Raw genomic sequence first — 10,220 nt, 5'->3', positions numbered from 1 at the left:
GAATCCTCACAGAGCTGTGTTCAGAAATGGATCAACTATACAACTTACTGTACATAGTGAGATACATACCACTGATTCTCACTCTAGTTACAGGTAATTCATTTTTCATCTGTTATAATAATTATTACAATGATATTTAATCTGTTTATAAATTATATTGATTAATTACCATTTGTATTAATCTAGTCATTTTTTTATTTTTTATTATATGATTTGCAAAAAATACTTCACTGATATATTTCTTTATGTTCTTCTTACACCAGGCAGTTTTGCAGATAAAATTGGACCAAAGGATGAAGATGCCAACATTGTCAAGAAAGAAACAGAGACTGTTATTCTGAAATAACTGATGGCTACATTGGCTAGATGGCTAAATTATTGTATTAAAACTATTTAATACACTAACATAAAAATGTGTATTTTTTTCCAAATTACATTTGTATCGCTCGATCCTCTCTCACTGCCTGAAATGGCTTTCTTGAAAATAACTTTATCAGACCTCTTAAAAGTCGACATGCCAATTCGAATCAATTATAATACTAAGACTTGTCTCCTGAAACCTTTTTTTTTTAAATGAATGTATTGACAGACTGAAACACCAACTGGTGTAATGATGTAACTTATGAAGAGTCACTGAGAACATCAGTAAATGAATTTAAGCGAATCTTTTTGGCGAACAGAATCAAAAGATCCCACAATTCCTCTTCTTATAATAAAGGATTTATCAATACACAGACATTTTAAAACATTTCATTTTTATAACTTTGTATTTGTCTTTTATTCTGCTGAATAAACTACTACATAGAAGCAGAAACTGCAGTAAAATAAAGCAAACCAAAACCTGATTCGGAAATAAACTAGGCTAGGCTATGCTAAGCTAGTTTAGGCTAGGCTAGGCTAGGTTAGGCTAGGCAAACGTGCGTCAAACAGAAGCTAGGCAATTACAAGGTACAGCAAAGGAGCTTAACTCGGGAAGCTAATTCCTGTGTCACTACTCACATAACACTAAACAGGTGAACCAACTGAACAGGGGAAATAAACATAGAACCAAAATAGAGTTCAACTCTAATGTTCAGTGCTGCCCTCTGGTGGTCTAGCAAGGAAATATCCATGATATATATGTGTGTGTGTGTGTGTGTGAAATGTATGTGAGGTGGTATTATTCCCACATGAATTTATAAAACTCACAGCATAGTTAAGGTTAGCTCTTTATTAGTTTGAGATTAGTACATGCATTAGTTCAGAATTAACATGTACTGGAGTACAAGGTTATGGGATGATTGATTTTTGGGACAGTGATTTTTTTAAGCAGAATAATGATATTAATAAGAAATCAAATGAGATTGATTAAAAAATAATAGACACAAGAAAGAAAAGAGGCTGGTTTGTTCCTCACATCAGTGAAATACTCCACAAAATGTTTGTAATCCTATTTAACAAACAGGCTTCAAAATAAACAAATAACCCAAAATATCCCAAAGTAGATGCACTATTTATAATCTACACAACAAAGTATTTTCTAATTCAATTATTGATTAATGTTATGAAATGGAATAAATATTTCTCCTTATTAAAAATCTTTCATTCTGTTATTGTTTGTTTACTGCATGTTCAGGACAGGTTCCAAATGAATGTAAAGCCAGGATGTTTCAATAAGAATCAACACTAACATCACTGACACTGTCATGTGATGCTTTGGGGTGGAGCTTCATGAACCTTTATGATGTTGACATATCAGAGTAAAGAAAGCATATTTTCAATCAGCTGAGACCAGTCATCATGTTCACTGTTATATTCATGTATCTGTGGCTTTCACTGGGTGAGTAAACATTTTTATTATTGCAAAATACAATATTCTTAGATATGAATGAACACATGTTTTTTAAAAAGTAGCAAATTGTGAGTATGTCACCTTCAGGGTCCTGATTAGGACAAGTGGGCTCTTACTGGAGCAAAGCTCAAGGCTTGTTTCTGCCCGGTCTCGAAAGTCTAAACGGAACAGCAATGTCCACCAGTTGCATTTGACAGGCTTTGGCCAGAGTTCTTTGGTGAGAGCTCTTTCCGATTTCCAATTGCGGTGTAAGTGATGGCTTGCGGCCTGCAGCAAAAGCCCCTACGCGCTGCTTGATTTGAAGTAGACACTTGTTCATTTTCTATGCACTAAAGCGCATTTCAAACTAGGCATCACATTGTGGAGAAACTGCTCCAGTCGCCTTCAGGGTGCCGATTAGGACGAGTGGACGCATACTGAAGCAAAGCTCAAAAGCCTTGGGTTGTTTCTGCCCGGTTTCGAACCGGGGGCCTTTCACGTGTTAGGCGAACGTGATAACCAATACACTACAGAAACTACAAAGAAGCTGTTCGGGCTCTCATCTTCAAAATAAATCAATTAAACCAAAATAGAAAACAAAAAAAAGACAATATCAAGACTTTTGTTCGCCAGTGCAAATGAGCAGAAAACGTGAAAACAGTCACGCTACAGAAACTATGTGGGAGTGGGGCCGGATCTCAGTTTCTGCTTGTTCCCAAGGCACGGGTGTTACAGAGCGCAATACTCGAGTCTTATTCGACGCAAAGCACAAGCCCCTGACCACCAAAGGAAGTTTCTGCCCGGTTTCGAACCGGGGACCTTTCGCGTGTGAGGCGAACGTGATAACCACTACACTACAGAAACAGAAGCGAAGGAAAGCGTTTCCTTTCAGCGGGGGAACCGCAAAGTAAGTAAATAAATAAATAATCGATCAACGCAAAGGCTTAAGCGTTCCTTCAACCGAGTAATGAGTATGCAGCCTCAGGCGTTGGTGGTATAGTGGTGAGCATAGCTGCCTTCCAAGCAGTTGACCCGGGTTCGATTCCCGGCCAACGCACGACCTTTAAGCTGCATGTTGGAGCGTGGCAAAAGTACGAGGGCTGCCCTTGAAAAGGCAAACGGAACAGGACAGTCCGCCAGCTGCGTTTAGCGGGCTTTGGCAAGAGTGTGACGAAGGCTTCTCTGCTTGTGAGAGGTCTTTCCACAAGTGATTTCCACTTGTGTTCTAAGTGGTTGCTTGCTGCCTGAGGCCAAAAAAAAAACAGCCCTACTTGTTGCTCGACTCGAACAAGCAAACACTTGTTCATGCACTAAAGCCCATTTGAAGCTAGGCACCACATAGTGGAGAAACTGCTCTAGTCTTGTCCTGATTAGGACAAGTGGGCTCTTACTGGAGCAAAGCTCAAGGCTTGTTTCTGCCCGTTCTCGAAAGTCAAAACGGAACGGCAAAGTCCACCAGTTGCATTTGACAGGCTTTGGCCAGAGTTCTTTGGTGAGAGCTCTTTCCGATTTACAATTGCGGTGTAAGTGATGGCTTGCAGCCTGCAGCAAAAGCCCCTAAGCGCTGCTTGATTTGAAGTAGACACTTGTTCATTTTCTAAGCACTAAAGCGCATTTCAAACTAGGCATCCCATTGTGGAGAAACTGCTCCAGTCGCCTTCAGGGTGCCGATTAGGACGAGTGGACGCATACTGAAGCAAAGCTCAAAAGCCTTGGGTTGTTTCTGCCCGGTTTTGAACAGGGGGGCCTTTCGCGTGTTAGGCAAACGTGATAACCACTACACTACAGAAAATATAAAGAAGCAGCTCGGGCTCTCATCTTCAAAATAAATCAATTATTACAGCTGGCATTATTGATATTAGAGAAATACGCTGATCAGCTGCTGTTCAGAGCAGTTCTGTATCTAAGCAGGTGCTCAGTGTAATCTATAGAGTGTACAGATTTGCTGGGTTTCCTTTATAATTGCTAAAATGGTCACTCTGACATCTCTTGGTGGGGACATGTTTTTTAAAATGGCAAGGTTAAAGCTAGGTAGAACCTAGGGAAAGTTTTGTAGACTCTAGAATATAAATAGCATAAATAGAGGAAAAGAAAGATATGTTTCTTGATGAACACAAGATGGCGAACTTGGTTATCTTATGGTCTGACAAGTACAAGAGCACCTTCTGTAATATAGGCTCTGCCTGTTCTTCTATCATTCATACTGCACAAATATTTAACCCTTGCCATTGTTAATCTCAGGAGCTAAACTAATTTCAGACATATAAAACAACTGTTCACTTTAGACTAAAGTGTTTTTTTCTGATTCAACATTAAAGTCCATGGAGAAAAAAGGGGGATTTGTTCATCTCCTCTGCAACTGTATCAGACTCTGCACTATGCTACTCTGCTCTAACCCTAACCCACAGTGACAGGAAATCCAGCTGCACTGTACAAAAATTTTGACAGTTCTGTTATATTGAAAGTTTTACTGAATTGAAGATACATGTTTTAAGGTTTTTCTTCTTGATAAAAAACCTGAACAGACTGTGCTGGTTCAGCACCATCAATGTTTTGGATAGCAGAGGAGCACATGGCTGCGGTGTGGAGCGAGTGAAGCATGGCAAAGCTGTTGGAGACCGAAGAAATGAAATGAAAAAGAATGAAATGAAACAGCCTTTATTTTTCACATATACATTACAGTGAAATTCTTTCTTCGCATATCCCATCCTTGGAGGTTGGGGTCAGATTGCAGGGCGCCCCTGGAGCAGAGAGGGTTAAGGGCCTTGCTCAAGGGCCCAACAGTGGCAACTTGGCAGTGCTGGTGCTTGAACCCCTGATCTTAACCACCTGAGCCACCACTGCCCCTAAAGGATCATGTCAGAAGTGGGATTCGAACCCACGCCTCCATTCGGAGACCAGAATCCTCCTTACATCAGGGGGAAGGTTTGAACCTTGAGTCTGGCGCCTTAGACCGCTCGGCCATCCTGACACTTAGGGAACACATCCCTAAGCCATTGCACTCGTCACTGCTCCACCGTACCTGGACCCCTTTCAGCCCCTTTCAGCCATCAACCATCAACCATGGCTGTGTAACCATGTTTTCCCTATTTTGCTCCTTTTTCTATTTTCACTGAATTTTGTACTCAAAGATTCTTTTTTTCCCTATGTGCACCAAATAAATACACTGTGAATTTTAACCTTCGCTGTCTCATGTATGTCTGTTAAGCCCTCACTGCCTGAGTAGCTACAACCTGTATTCTCTAATGAGTTAAAGTCATAAAGTTTCTTCCTCATGTCATCTCAAAGGTTTCCTCCATGTAACTGTTTCCTTTCGGTTACTCATGATTGATTTAAATCTACAATTGCAAAGTATTTCATTAAATTAAAGTTTCTGACTCTGTTCACGTTCATTACATTAAAGTATCTATAATTATGTAATGAACCTGTTTACCCAAATAAGTAGCTAAAAAAATTTAACAACCATGAAACCAGGACAACAGAGAAACTAGTTTCACCAAGAAAAGATAACATGGGACATGCCAAAGAAATGAACAAGTGGGCCAGAAATAAAACCAGATTAGTGACCAAAAAACACATTTCCTCTTGAATCTGTTCATTTATCAGCATCTACATACTATATTCTGATTGTACACATGGATATATCGCCAACATACTGCATAATCTATTGAAAGACATACTGCAAAGAAATATACATTTTTAAGTGCTTATATATTTTTTTCACATTTTGTACTGTTACAACCTGGACCTGAAATGAACTTAACTGGGATTACACAGTATATCATGATTATATATATAATACTGTATATTAAATCATGTTTGTTGACTTATTTTGCCACCTATTGGGATAATAGAGATAAGATAGTGTTTTTCCCCCTGAATGTTTTCATTCAATTACTTTCAGAAATGATCATGATTTATAACAAAATTCATTTTTGTGGGCCATATTAGCCAATATCAAGCTATGAACATGGACTTCGAGCAGTGACAGACTGTAAAATTACATCCAAATTCTAACAGCAACATACTGTTTTTCCAAACAGTACGATACAGTAACATACTTGTAAAATCTTAAGCAGGTTACCATAGAATTTAACAGTAATATACAGTATTTTCTTTTTGTGGTATAGACCAGTCAAACACATGCACTGTAAAAAGTAATTGTTGAATCTACTCAAGAAAAACTTGTAAATTTAACTGACTTTAGAAAATTTGTTGATTTAAATTGATTAGACTGTGTAGTGTGAACTAAACTTAAGAGTACTTAAGAGTATTTATTTATTTATTTATTTATAGGTTCTGGGTCTTTTTCCCCTTTGCGCTATAAAATAACCTGGAAACCAGTAAGATTTAAGCTTATTGCCAATCAGCTGCTGCTACATCACAATCCACCATATTTGTATGAACAGAGCTTGATATATTTACTGGCCTTTGGTTAAGTTTCAGCATAGGACGAAACAATTACTATTACAATTATTATTACTATCACAATTAGAATTACTCTTCTAATTTCTTAAACACGCTTTTGTCTCATGCATGCGCAATGTGACAGAACACAGGTGTTTGGAGAAGACATTGACGAAGAAGAACTCAAAGAACAGCACGTTTTAGGGATGTAGTAGAATGACTAGGTATGCTCACAATGATCTGTTTATAAACATCAGTGTCTCTTACAACTTAAATACAATTTTATTTGCTAGTTGTGTGGAAAGAGGAAAAGACATAAAAAGGCACACTGAAGTAGTTTTATGTCAAATGCGACCAGTGCTACGTTGCAAAAATCAACTTTTACTGAACACTTGTTTTATTACATTTCTAAGCTATTTTAATCGGTTGTAAGTTCATGGTTTATCATTAATGATATGTAAAAACCTGTGCGGCCTTTATGAACATTCTTTCTAGAACGTTTGATCCGCACGTGTGGTTCACATGGAAATGAACAACATGATGCCTGAATTAAGATAGCTTAATTAACAAGCATGTACCATATTTTGTGTTTTTTATTTAGTGTATGCTTATTTTGGGGACTTAAATTCATGAAGTGGAAGTGTAGGTTTTGCTTGTTTTCATGTGAAAAGTGGGCTCAGCTGTTGAAACACTACAGAATAAAACATGGAAGCTACACTAGAAGTACTCCAATTCCATGTCTCTACACAGATTGTCTGTGCTCATTCAAATCATTTAATGCAATAAGTGTACACTTAACAAAACATCTTTCACATCAGGCACATGGTAGCCTATCCAGTCCATGTGATAACATCCCTTTGATATTTCACTGCCCACTTTGCAGTTTTGAGGAGCCCTGCACAGAGTCTATTTTTTTTCTCATTTGCGGCAGCATCTCAAAAATCATAGAACTGTGCAGTTTCCCTACAAAAATTGCAATTTTGAGAGCAATATCTATTCTACATTTAATTCCCATAAATGTAGAGAGCATGGAGCATTTGATCAGAGGCAGTTAAAATCTGACGTTCTCTTGTATGTTGCTACACACAGTGTAGATAATGTGCAACAAGAACAGCCCTTGAGCGCTGATCCTGTAGATGAACTTTTGGAGATAAATGATATAGAGATTGAAAACTTTGATGAATTGCGTCCTCAGTTGGAGCCTCACTCTTTCTCAAATTATAGCCTCACTCTCTCAAAATGCAGGTGATTTTGCATGTTTCTGACTTGGCTGCACAGGAAATAATTCAACATATAAATCAAATTTTACTTCTTTCATCTTGACAATGACCAAAGATGGTGAGCCTCTTTCCACAATAAGCAGAGGAGCATCATATTTTCAGAGTGAATTTCTGATTGCCATGCCAGTTGAATACAAGCTTGATTCAGAGTCAGTCTCTTATGTGCCAGTTCTGCAAATGTTGCAGAAAATGCTAAACTGGGCTGACATTCTATATAGGGTTCTTTGCAATGATCGATTAGTTAATGAATTTAAGACTTACAGAGATGGCACTCAAGATTCAAGATTCAAGAAGCTTTATTGTCATTTCAACCACATATAGCTGACGCAGTACATAGTGAAATGAAATAACGTTTCACCAGGACCTGGTGCTACAGAAACATACAACATAAAGATCAAACACAAAAAAAACACAGAGCTAGGACAGAAGTTTGTCTTAGCCACATAAAGTGCACAGTGTGCAGCTAGGTGCAAACAGATCGAAGACAAGACAGTGCAAAAATAATAAATACAAACAAAAGGCAACACAAAAACACAGGACACTTAGTGCCGAAAAGAAAGAAAAGAACATGTGTAATGGAATATAAGTGAAATAAAATAAGATAAAAAGAAATGATGTAAAAAATATTGTGCAAAATAAATTCAACAGCAGCAGTTGAGGTAGTGCAAATAGAAATAAACATAAGTATAACTATAGCAGCGTATGACAGGTAGTGGTAGTGCCACAAGTAATGAACAATTTAAATTATGTGTGTGTGTATGTGTGTGTGTGAGTGTATCCATCCAGGTGAGAGAGAGAGAGTGTGTGTGTGTGTGTGTATGTGTGTGAGACAGACAGAGAGTTTTGTACAGTTCAGTCTTGAGTGTGTGTGTGTGTTTATGTGTGTGTGTGAGAGAGAGTTGTTCTACAGTTCAGTCCTGGGTGTTGAGGAGGCTGATGGCTTGAGGAAAGAAACTGTTCAACAGTCTGGTTGTGAGGGCCCGAATGCTCCGGTACCTCTTTCCAGATGGCAGGAGGATGAAGAGTGTGTGTGAGGGGTGTGTGGGGTCATCCACAATGCAGTTAGCTTTGCAGATGCAGCGTGTGGTGTAAATGTCCGTGATAGAGGGGAGAGAGATTCCGATGATCTTCTCAGCTGTCCTTACTATCCGCTGAAGGGTCTTGCGATCCGAGATGGTGCAGTTCCCAAACCAGGCAGTGATGCAGCTGCTCAGGACGCTCTCGATGGTCCCTCTGTAGAACACAGTCAGGATGAGGGGAGGGAGATGGGCTTTCCTCAGCCTCCTCAGGAAGTAGAGGCACTGCTGGGCTTTTTTGGTGATGGAGCTGGTGTTGAGTGACCAGGTGAAGTTCTCTGCCAGATGAACACCAAGGAATTTGGTGCTCTTGACGATCTCCACCGAGGATCCATCGATGAACAGCGAAGAATGGTCACTCTGTGCTCTCCTGAAGTCAACCACCATCTCTTTAGTCTTGTCAACGTTCAGGGAGAGGTTATTGGCTCTGCACCAGGCTGTTAGATGTTGCACCTCCTCTCTGTAAGCTGACTCATTGCTCTTACTGATGAGACCCACCACAGTTGTGTCATCGGCGAACTTGACAGTGTGGTTGGATCTGTGCATTGCTGCACAGTCGTGAGTCAGCAGAGTGAACAGCAGTGGACTGAGCACACAGCCCTGAGGAGCTCCAGTGCTCAGTGTGGTGGTGCTGGAGATGCTGTTCCTGATCCAGACAGACTGAGGTCTCCCAGTCAGGAAATCCAGGATCCAGTTGCAGAGAGAGGTGTTCAGGCCCAGCAGGCTCAGCTTCTCAATCAGCCACTGAGGGATGATTGTGTTGAATGCTGAACTGAAATCTATGAACAGCATTCGAACGTAGGAGTCTTTACAGTCCAGGTGTGTGAGGGCAAGATGGAGGGTTGTGGTGATGGTGTCATCCGTGGAGCGGTTAGGACGATACGCAAACTGCAAGGGGTCCAGTGAGGGTGGTAGCTGTGACTTGATGTGCCTCAGGACGAGCCTCTCGAAGCATTTCATCACAATTGGTGTGAGTGCGACGGGATGATAGTCATTGAGGCAGGAAACCGTAGACTTCTTAGGCACAGGGACGATGGTCGTTGTCTTGAGGCACATTGGGATGATGGAGCTGCTCAGCAAGATGTTGAAGATGTCAGTGAAGACATATGCCAGCTGCTCCTCACACTCCCTCAGCACTCTGCCAGGAATGTTGTCTGGTCCAGCAGACTTCCGTGGGTTAACTCTGCATAGAGTTCTCTTCACATCAGCTGTGGTGAGACAGAGCACCTGGTCGTTTGGAGGAGGGATGGTCTTCCTCGCTGTTGTGTTGTTCTGTGCCTCAAACCGAGCGTAGAAGTCGTTCAGCGCATCTGGAAGGGAGTCGTCACTGTCACAGGCAGGTGGTGATGTTCTGTAGTTGGTGATCGCCTGGATGCCCTGCCACATGTGCCGGGAGTCTCCGCTGTTCTGGAAGTGGCCATGGATTCTCTCAGTATCAAGAAAATGACTTTTTCAACACTGAGACCTTCAGGATTGTCCTAGGTCTTTATTTTGATGAATTTGAGCTTGCCAATCCCCTTGGCACTTCTCAAAAGAAACAAAATATTTGCTCTCTATTGGATTCTAGCCAACCTTTCCTCAAAAGATCTTTCATCACTTCAGTCAATTCAGCTAGCATTTTTATGCAGAGCTAGTGCAATTTAACAT

At 40.3% G+C, this 10,220-nt stretch overlaps 4 non-coding genes across 4 annotated transcripts; 1 reads left to right on the top strand and 3 right to left on the bottom strand.

Moving 5' to 3' along the window:
- Positions 1–2,274: 2,274 nt before the first annotated feature.
- Positions 2,275–2,347, bottom strand: trnav-aac (transfer RNA valine (anticodon AAC)). The gene has a single exon. It is a non-coding gene; the product is annotated as a tRNA-Val (tRNA).
- A 254-nt stretch (positions 2,348–2,601) lies between these two features.
- Positions 2,602–2,674, bottom strand: trnav-cac (transfer RNA valine (anticodon CAC)). Its single transcript has one exon. It is a non-coding gene; the product is annotated as a tRNA-Val (tRNA).
- Positions 2,675–2,795: 121 nt separating this feature from the next.
- Positions 2,796–2,867, top strand: trnag-ucc (transfer RNA glycine (anticodon UCC)). The gene has a single exon. It is a non-coding gene; the product is annotated as a tRNA-Gly (tRNA).
- Positions 2,868–4,667: 1,800 nt separating this feature from the next.
- trnal-caa (transfer RNA leucine (anticodon CAA)) lies at positions 4,668–4,781 on the bottom strand. The gene is made up of 2 exons: positions 4,744–4,781; positions 4,668–4,713 (listed from the first exon to the last, which is right to left on the bottom strand). It is a non-coding gene; the product is annotated as a tRNA-Leu (tRNA).
- Positions 4,782–10,220: the final 5,439 nt, after the last annotated feature.

Source organism: Hemibagrus wyckioides, unplaced genomic scaffold (assembly GCF_019097595.1).
Source record: "Hemibagrus wyckioides isolate EC202008001 unplaced genomic scaffold, SWU_Hwy_1.0 Contig16, whole genome shotgun sequence".
NCBI classification, from domain to species: domain Eukaryota; kingdom Metazoa; phylum Chordata; class Actinopteri; order Siluriformes; family Bagridae; genus Hemibagrus; species Hemibagrus wyckioides.
Note: the sequence above shows the minus strand (reverse complement) of the source record. Positions and strands in the feature narration are given on the sequence as shown.